Genomic DNA, 10000 nt, shown 5'->3' with positions numbered 1-10000 from the left:
AGACTTACGTGCTACCACATCCTAGGATGCGACCCTCTACAGTCGACTTAATTACAGTACCTCTGTTAAGTTTAGGAACAATCTAATATTCTATTCAGGTGCAAACTGTTCCAAAGAATATGTTATTTCGATATTAATGGATTAGTATACTGGGAGGAAGTATCTAACCTCATGTGGTATCACATACTAGGTTTTGACCCTCTACAGTTATTATTATTATTATTATTATTATTATTATTATTATTATTATTATTATTATTATTATTATTATTAGCTAAGGTACAACCCTGGTTGAAAAAGCAGGATGCTATAAGCCCAAGGGCTCCGACAGGGAAAAATAGCCCAGTGAGAAAAGGCAATTAGGATTGAGATAGCGTAATGTGCCTGAGTGTACCTTCAAGCAAGGGAACTCGAACCCAAGACGGTGCAAGACTGGTACAGAGACCATCTATCTACATGCAGATATTAAATTCGGGTGCAAAATATTTCCTAAAATATATTCTTACATGAATGGATGATTTGCTACAATCAAAGAATTGTATAAGTTATAATGAAAATGTTTCGTTAGATGATTATTATGGACCCGCCCGAGAAGTAGTTCACTCGACTTCAGTGGAGGGTTGGATTTAAACCCAAAACAAGTAAACAAGTAAGTATTGGATAGCATAAAAATATCAGGAATGAATACTGACAGAACTAATACAAATACCCACTTGGTGCAACCTATGTATTCAGCAATCATAGTGGAAATTGGATTATTTTTATTTGATTTATAAATCATGAATTCAACAGTAATATATGAATTTGATATCGATGTGAACTTCCATTTCTCGGGATAAATGACAGTTTTTGTCACTGTCATTTTAGTTTTTTACTCTAATGGCATAGCTTCGAATCGTGGTGAGGGTAAGAGTATTTTGGCTGTAAGTTATTCCAAGGTAATGGAGATTCAATATCAATGGGTAAGTTGGGGTTTAGTATTTAAGTGAATATTGAATTGCATCGCCTAAGTTTTTACAAAGCATGTACCGGTATATATATATATATATATATAATGTATATATATATATATATATATACATATATATATATATATATATATATGATAATTTTTGCACATTTAGACGTGTTTTTTATATTCAAAGGAGCCATATATTTTTTATACAAGCTCTTGTCTTTGTGTGATTTCGCCTGGGGCTCTGATCCCGAAGTCGTTAAGGGAATCCAGACATTAATGTATCAAAAATATATAGCTTATTTGAATATATATATATATATATATATATATAAATTATATATATATATATATATATATAAATTATATATATATATATATATATATATAGATTTATATATATATAAATGTATATATATATATATATATATATATAATGAATCCTCGGAAATATCAATTCATTATTACCTTTATAATTCAAAAATTATTTTTCGAATTAGAATTATTATGAATAGATATGCGCATATCTTCAAGTCAGGTAATATCATGAATACTTATAAAAGCAAAATTTATTCTTAGAAAATGTGATCAATGGTTACTAAGATACGTATTTATAAAAACAATTTTTTACACCCACGGAAAACATTTGTATCAGAACGTGAAGCTGCAGTTATTTGATACTATACCTTGTTAAGAGAGAGAGAGAGAGAGAGAGAGAGAGAGAGAGAGAGAGAGAGTAGTAAAGAAATGCTAAATGACTCCATGAACGTAGTGATCACATAAGCTCGGAACTTAGAACAAACAGCTTTAACAGATAACGAAAATAAACAATAAAGAAGGATATACTTTACTTTAATTACTACCAACATCGATTATCGAGTTTCCTGATGAAATGGGGAAACTGTATCAACAAAACGTGCTTTATAAAATGCAATACAATAGCTGTGATGTGTAGCGGAGGAAGACCAAATTTGTTTGGACGGTCATCAACTCGCCGGTAAATTTGTCCAGTTTTTTCCAGAGTTATGGAGGCTGGAGTAACAGCAACGGATCTTCCAGTTTGAAATATATCCTTTTATATATAATAAAACATATCTACAAAAAAATTCTGTAAAGTCCATACTGAAAGCACAATATATGAAATATATAAAACAGTTTTACATCTGGCAACAGTATGGTTCGAAAGAAAGGTTTGTTGACATTTCGGTTAGGAGTCAGGACAACCAACGTCCACATACTTAAGTGTCATTTCTTCTCGGGGCTTGTTAGAGTAACATTCATTTATAAGTGTTCGAACAAAGTGTTTCAATATGTGTATGCATTACCCGGTGGATATATATATCTCCAAGATGTTTAGCTAGAGGGATTCGTATCAAATTGTGAGGTAAAGTACCAAAATTGTGTATGATGTAACTGTACGAATTCATGACTCAAAAGAGTATCGATAAATCCTTATAGTTTTTTGTTATAAGTGAAAGTTCATTGGTAGTATTTATGGTATTGTGCACATAAATTAAGTCTTAAATATTACTATGTATTAGGATTTTGTTGCGAGAAAATTGTTCGTAACATGCTTCAGCCCTCAAACTCCACTGCTGTCCTAGGGTAAGCCACGTGGCTAAAGGGGTCTCCTAATATATATTACTGTAAATTATGTTAAATTGTGTTTATTAATAGCAGACATCAATAGGTACTGATGCTGGTACGTCTTTCGACGGGATAGTATTTAACTTTGATTTGCCAAACTAGTTAAGAGGGATATATTACGTTGAATTTAGTTGACAAATTATCGAGATAGATAGTTACCTAGAGTTTAGCTTCAAAGGAGTTCTCAAGGTTAAGTCCAAAGTTACCTAGATTAAGGGAGAGATTTGAGGAGTTGCTGAGGTGAGGAATTCCTAGATATAGGCTACTGAAGCAAAACTGAATTGTAAGTAATAGCAGGAGATGAAGTGGACACGTGCATATTATTATTATTATTATTATTATTATTATTATTATTATTATTATTATTATTATTATTATTATTATGGTATTTTTTTACTTATGGTCATTAATTGCTTTCAATATAAAATATAGGTTTTTCAGTTGTATCATGATGTGATTTGAATGATTTTGAGGTTTATTACCATCGCAAATGAGTACTTATCCTTCAATCACCCTTGCCCCCTATAGATAACAATCTGGGGGAACCTTCTTGGGAAGCAGGGTTTTGGGTGGGGGAGACAAAGTAGGTAAAAATAGGGCAACTCGAGGAACAAAACCTAAATATAACACTGAAACATATAGAAATGGAACGGTATACATGTATACACTGAATTCGAAATACATAAAAACACTGGAAATGGGAAAACCCAAGCCAAGAATTTTACATGAGAAAAATGGCATACTAATGCACTATATGACCAGTTATTGCACGTCACATTGTAGGTGTGCACTAACCTAACCTAACCTAACGTTTTTCTTTATTTGTATAAGAACTAGGTTACCTTATTAATGTCCATAACCAAAATAATACCATTATTATTATTATTATTATTATTATTATTATTATTATGAGCAGCTGAGGTTAGGAATTACAAGATATAGGCTAATTGAGCAAAACTGAATTGTAAGTAATAGCAGGAGATGAAGTGGACATGTGCATATTATTATTATTATTATTATTATTATTATTATTATTATAATAACAAATAGTCAACAATTTACTCATATGTAAGTTTTTGATTAATTTTTCATATTTAAGTAAGTTATCATTTGACTCAAGGGAAAGAGATGATAGTGGTGTGTCAGTTGGGATTACAGTATAGGTTAGTGTTGTGATGAGAGAACATAGTCAGTTGAAAAATTCTATTCGTCTGCATGATGGAAATTGACAGTAGTGGATAAACACGAAGGAAGGAGGTGATGTAATTTTTTCATCTAGTTTACACTTGATATGGGTCAAGGTTTCTGGGTCAACTGATGCCAATTGAATATGCGATTCAACCTAACCTAAGTCAGCCTATGAAATTATATATATATGTGCGATGTAAGTTTTTTGGGGTAAATGAATATATGATTAAAGTTTCTGGGTCAACTGATGCTAATTTAATTGAAATTAAAGTTTCTGGGTCAACCGATGCCAATTGAATATGCGATTCAACTTAACCTAACCTAACATAGGTCAGCCTATGAAGAATATATATATATATACACACATATATATATATATATATACACACACACACATATATATATATATATATATGCGATTCAACTGTCTGGGATGAATTAATATACGATTAAAGTTTCTGGGTCAACCGATTCTAGTTTGAATGCAATTAAAGTTTCTGGGTCAGCCGATGACAATTGAATATGCGATTCAACCTAACCTAACCTAACGTAGGTCAGCCTATGAAGAATATATATATATATATATATATGCCATTCAACTGTCTGGGATGAATTAATATACGATTAAAGTTTCTGGGTCAACCGATTCTAGTCTAAATGCAATTAAAGTTTCTGGGTCTGCCGATGACAATTAAATATGCGATTCAACCTAACTTAACTAAACGTAGGTCAGTCTATGAAGAATATATATATGTATATATTTTATATATATATATATATATATATTATATACATATATATATATATATATATATTATATACATATATATATATATATATATATTATATACATATATATATATATATATATTATATACATATATATATATATATATATGCGATTCAACTGTATGGGATAAATTAATATACGATTAAAGTTTTTGGGTCAGCCGATGCCAATTGAATGAGCGATTCAACTTAACCTAACATAGGTCAGCCTATGAAATATATTGATGCGATTCAAGTTTCTGGGATGAATTAATGGTAAATTAATATACACTTGAAGAGTTTCCAAGTCAACCAATGACAAATTAATTGTAATTCATGTTTCTGGGTCAACTGATGTCAATTGAATATATGATTCAACCTAGCCTGACCTTGTTCAACCTATGAAAAAAAAATATATATAGGTTCAAGTTTCTGGGATAAATGAATGGTAAATAAATATACAATTAAAGTGTCTGGGTCCACCTATAAGAAATGAATTGTAATTCATGATCCTAAGTCAATAGATGGCAATTGAACATGCGATTTAACCTAACCCAACCTAGGCCAGCCTATGAAATATGTACAGAATATACGATTAAAGTCTCTGGGTCCACCAATAACAAAGGAATTGTAATTCATGATCCTAGGTCAATAGATGGCAATTGAACATGTGATTTAACCTAACCTAACCTAGGCCAGCCTATGAAATATGTACAGAATATACGATTAAAGTCTCTGGGTCCACCAATAACAAAGGAATTGTAATTCATGATCCTAGGTCAATAGATGGCAATTGAACATGTGATTTAACCTAACCTAACCTAGGCCAGCCTATGAAATATGTACAATATATGCGATTTGAGTTTCTGGGATAAATGCATATGCCATTGAAGTTTCTCTGGGTCAACCAATACCAATGGAATATGCAATACAGCCTAACCTAACCTAGGTCAGCCTATGAAATATGTACAATATATGCAATTCGAGTTTCTGGGATAAATGAATATTCATTTAAAGTTTCTGGGTGAATCAATGCCAATTGAATATGCAATACAACCTAACCTAACCTAACCTAACCTAGGTCAGCCTGTGATAAATATATATGACATTCAGGTTTCTGGTATAAATGAATGTTAAATGAAAGTGCTTAATAATTCTGTGTCAACCAATGACTAATTAAATGTAATTCAACTTCCTGTTTTTTGGGTCAACCGTTCCCAATTGAATATGCGATTCTACCCAACCGAGACTTAAGACAACCTATAATTGGCAAGATGATTTCCATGGCTGTATCTCTCAGATCTTCCTTGAGTAATCTCCAGAGGTTATTCCATTTCCTTCCATTTTTACCTCCGCCAACGAAATTGGAAGATGGTTATGTTTTACACCCTGTTTGTGTGTGTGTTTATTTGTGAAGAGCTTCCTGGCCACAATTTTAATCGTAGAGTAATGAAACTTGCAGGGATTAACTTTTTGTAAAAAGCTGGAAATAAATACATTTTGGAAGGTCAAGGTCACAGTCAAGCAAAATGTCCAATTCACGTAATCAGCCATTAGTTTGAACATTGTTGTCACAGAGCCTTCGAACTTGGCTTATATTTGAGTGTACGAAAATCCACGCCAATTAATACATGTTAAAGTCGAAGGTCAAGGTTAAGTTCAAGGTTGAGGTCAAGCAAAAGGTCATATTCCGGTCATCAACCATACGGCCACAATTTTAATCATAAGGTAATAAAACTTGCAAGGATTTTTAACTTGTGTAAAGAGCTGGAAATGATTCAGTTTTCGAAGCTCCAAAGTCAAGGTCATGGATGAGCAAAATGTCCAATTCACGTAATCAGCCATAAGTTTGGACATCATTGTCACAGAGACTTCAAAATTGGTTCATATTTGAGTGTATGAAAATCCACGCCAATCAATACATGTTAAGGTCAAGGTGGAGAAATAAGCTGCCGCGACGGAGGTCTGCGCTCTACTGAGTGCCCCTCTAATTCTTTGTCGTGGAATCAGGAGGTAGGGGTGATGTTATCAAATTATGTTTTTGGTATATTGTATAACAAAGACAGTGAAAACGATTTTCCAAATTCCTTTGGAAGTGTATCACAAAAGGTGTAGGTGTGGACACATTCGTATAGGTATTATTTGTATACGACCAAAGTGTAATTTCAAAATAATTGAGAGTGTACTGTTTGCTTACGTCATAAATTAGGGAATTAAGGAAAATTAAGCAAAACTGAAATGCAATAAGATATTTAGGCCTACTGTAGTTTTTGCGTAATGTTATTCACAAAAAAAAAAATAAATAAAAATAAACTAACAAAATATTTTCCATTTACTTAACATTGCGATTATATTCAAAGTACTGTTTTGTACGTGTATTTTGATGTACTCTATCCAAAATGTTAGATTCATCTTTGGTTCATACCCAACATAACTACCAAGTTTGGTCAAAATCGGCAAAATAGTTTTTGTGTAAAGTTAAACAGACCGGGGTGAATCGCAAAATCAGAAAATACTACTCAACTTTAATTTGGAAGTGTAATACAAAAGGTGTAAGGTGTTGAATTTCGTACAAACATTATTTGCATAATCTCTCCGAAAAAAGTATTTTAATATAGGCAAGCCTATGTACAGTTTACATCATAAGTAAACTAATCAGAAAATACTACTAAACTTTAATTTGGAAGTGTAATACAAAAGGTGTAAGGTGTGTTTAATTTCGTACAAACGTTATTTGCATAATCTCTCCGAGAAAAATATTTTTAAATAGGCAAGACTACGTACAGTTTGTTCACATCATGAATTAAGTAATCAAGAAAATGTAAGAGACACAGACAGGCAAGAGAATGTTGGCCACGACTGCATAATAAATAAATATACAAAGTTATTCATTGTTCCAGTTGGTGGATTATCTCGTAATGTATAAAGTGCTTCCTGTGTAGTGAGAGTATTATTCAGATAGGCGAGTTGTTTACTCGGATTGTTTTGAAATGGCACTTACTTACTGCCTGGCTATTGCGGTCAAATAACTCGTGTGTACTTGAAGCTTGCGAAAAAATATTACATAAAAAACCTTTTAGTGTGTTTTTTTTTATGTTCTATTTGAGCAGTGGTTCCCAACATTTTTTCTGTCATTTCCCCCCCTGCACTCAGTTCAACCATCCAGATTTCCCCCTTCATGCCCCGCCCAGCCCTCATGCCCACTCGCCTGCCTCAGAAATGGGCATGATATTCCAATTCTCCCCTTGAATATCATGTCAGTGAGAAATGATATGATCATATCTCAATTGAATGGCTAACAGCAAATTGCCGCACGTACTATGTGGACATTTTCCTCTTGTTTTAGTTAGTAGGTAGTGTAATTATATCCCCCCTGGAAGCTTCAAATTTCCCCCCAGGGGGAAATTTCCCCCAGGTTGGGAACCACTGTATTTGAGCCTTTGGGATGGGGAGCCACGTGTTACAGAATACGTAATGGATATTATATATACATTTTGTAATTGTTGGCAAACATACTGTCTGTAATTCTTCTATTCCTAAGAGGAGATTCGTCTCGCTTGCTAACGTTCTTAAGACGTTTGGATTATCAGAAGAAAGTAAAAGTCATCATAATTGTTTACCTTGCAATTGTTGACAAACCTATGTCTGAGGTAAGACACACATCTCGGTTGCTAATTTCTTTGAAGGCGTTTGGCTTGTCAGAAGACAGTAAAAAAAGAAAAAAAAATTATCGCTATTTTGATTACTTAGAAGCACACGGGAAAATGGGGTGGGGGGGGGGGGGTTGCGTTGAACGCATATGGTGTATGTTAAGCTTAAACATTAAAATGAAAATTTAATTATATAAATGGTAAAGAAAACGACCAGTGTCCAATCCATGGTCAAAACAATATCAGATGGATTTTTCGAGTGAATTCATGGCATAGTGTATCATTTTTTATGTTTGTAACGATAAAATTCAAGAATGAAATATGACTACGATTGTGTTTTCATTCTTTGGAATGTATTACACACTAAATTGAATTTGTTGATTGTTAGGAAAACTGGATACTCAATTGATAGAATTTTTATCAGTAGCGATTAGGTGAATTATTGTCTTGTTCGGTCGACGCGGAAATTTGTAAATTTATCAAAATAATTTCCTCGATTTTTCTGTTTTTTTTTTTTTTTTTTTTTTTTTTTTTTTTTTTTTTTTTTTTTTTTTTCTTAAACCGAAAATACGGCCTGCCATAATTCTTTTAAAAATGTACATCAATAGATTTAGCTCCTTATCATTTGAAAATGAATTAAAATTTTCATTAATTGATCGAAATCAAAATTTTTTATGCATACATTTTGTTTTATTTATGTTGAAATTGCTATCGAAATTGAACATGCATATTATTTGGCAGACTTCAAGCTCTTCCTAACATAATAACCACTGCGTGTGTATGTTCATTTGTTCATGGTAGCATTTAAGAACAAATAACTTTTAAAAGTGTGTTGGAATTACTAATACAATTTCCATTTGAATGTCGTTGAAATAAAGCAATAAATTCATCACATTCTTCAAAGTAGAGGGGCATTCAATAGAGCACAGACCTCCACCGTGGCAGCTTATTTGCAACCTTTTGCTCGACCTTGACCTTTGACCTTAACATGTATTAATTGACATGGATTTTCATGCACTCAAACATGAACCAAGTTTGAAGTCTCTGTGACAACGATGTCCAAACTTATGAATGATTACGTGAAGTGGACATTTTGCTCGACCTTGACCTTTGACCTCGACCTTCCAAAATTTAATCTTTTACAGCTTTTTGCATAACAGTTAATCTCCGTTAGTTTCATTACTCCACGATTAGAATTGTGCCCAGGAAGTTGTTCACAAAAACAAACAAACTCGAAAACAGGGAGTAAAACATAACCTCCTTGCAACTTCGTTGGTGGAGGTAATTAACAGTGAATTATTATTATTATTATTATTATTATTATTATATTAGTTGCTAAGCTACACTCGTAGTTGGAACAGCAGGTGCTATAAGTTCATGGTCCCCAACAGGGAAAATAGCCCTGAGAGGAAAGGAAACAAGGAAAAGTAAAATATTTTAAGAACAGTAGCAACATTAAAATAGATACTTCCTACATAAATCTAAGAAAAACATTAAGAAAACAAGATGAAGAGGAATTAGATAGAATAGTGCCCGAGTGTACCCTCAAGCAAGAGAACTCTTAATTCTAATGATTTATATACATAATGAATCGCATACAGAAGTCAAATGAGAATTAAAACTTGTAGTAAAGTAGAGACGTTGAACAGCTCATTAGGAAGAGTCCAAAGAGAACCGGTGGAATGTTCCTGCTCTGGCAATATGCTAGACGGGAATTCTAGGACAGGTTGCTGTGGCCTGATTGGTAGTGTGTCTGCCTGGTGTTTGCCAGACGGGGGTTCGAGTCCCGCTC

The 10000-nt window shown here is 32.9% G+C and overlaps 1 long non-coding RNA gene across 1 annotated transcript in view; it reads left to right on the top strand.

Annotated features, from left to right (window-relative positions):
- The window catches only part of LOC137628796 (uncharacterized), a 424144-nt gene that overhangs the window by 80629 nt on the left and 333515 nt on the right, over positions 1-10000 (top strand). The window lies entirely within an intron of this gene.

This window comes from Palaemon carinicauda, chromosome 36, assembly GCF_036898095.1.
Source record: "Palaemon carinicauda isolate YSFRI2023 chromosome 36, ASM3689809v2, whole genome shotgun sequence".
NCBI lineage: Eukaryota > Metazoa > Arthropoda > Malacostraca > Decapoda > Palaemonidae > Palaemon > Palaemon carinicauda.
Note: the sequence above shows the minus strand (reverse complement) of the source record. Positions and strands in the feature narration are given on the sequence as shown.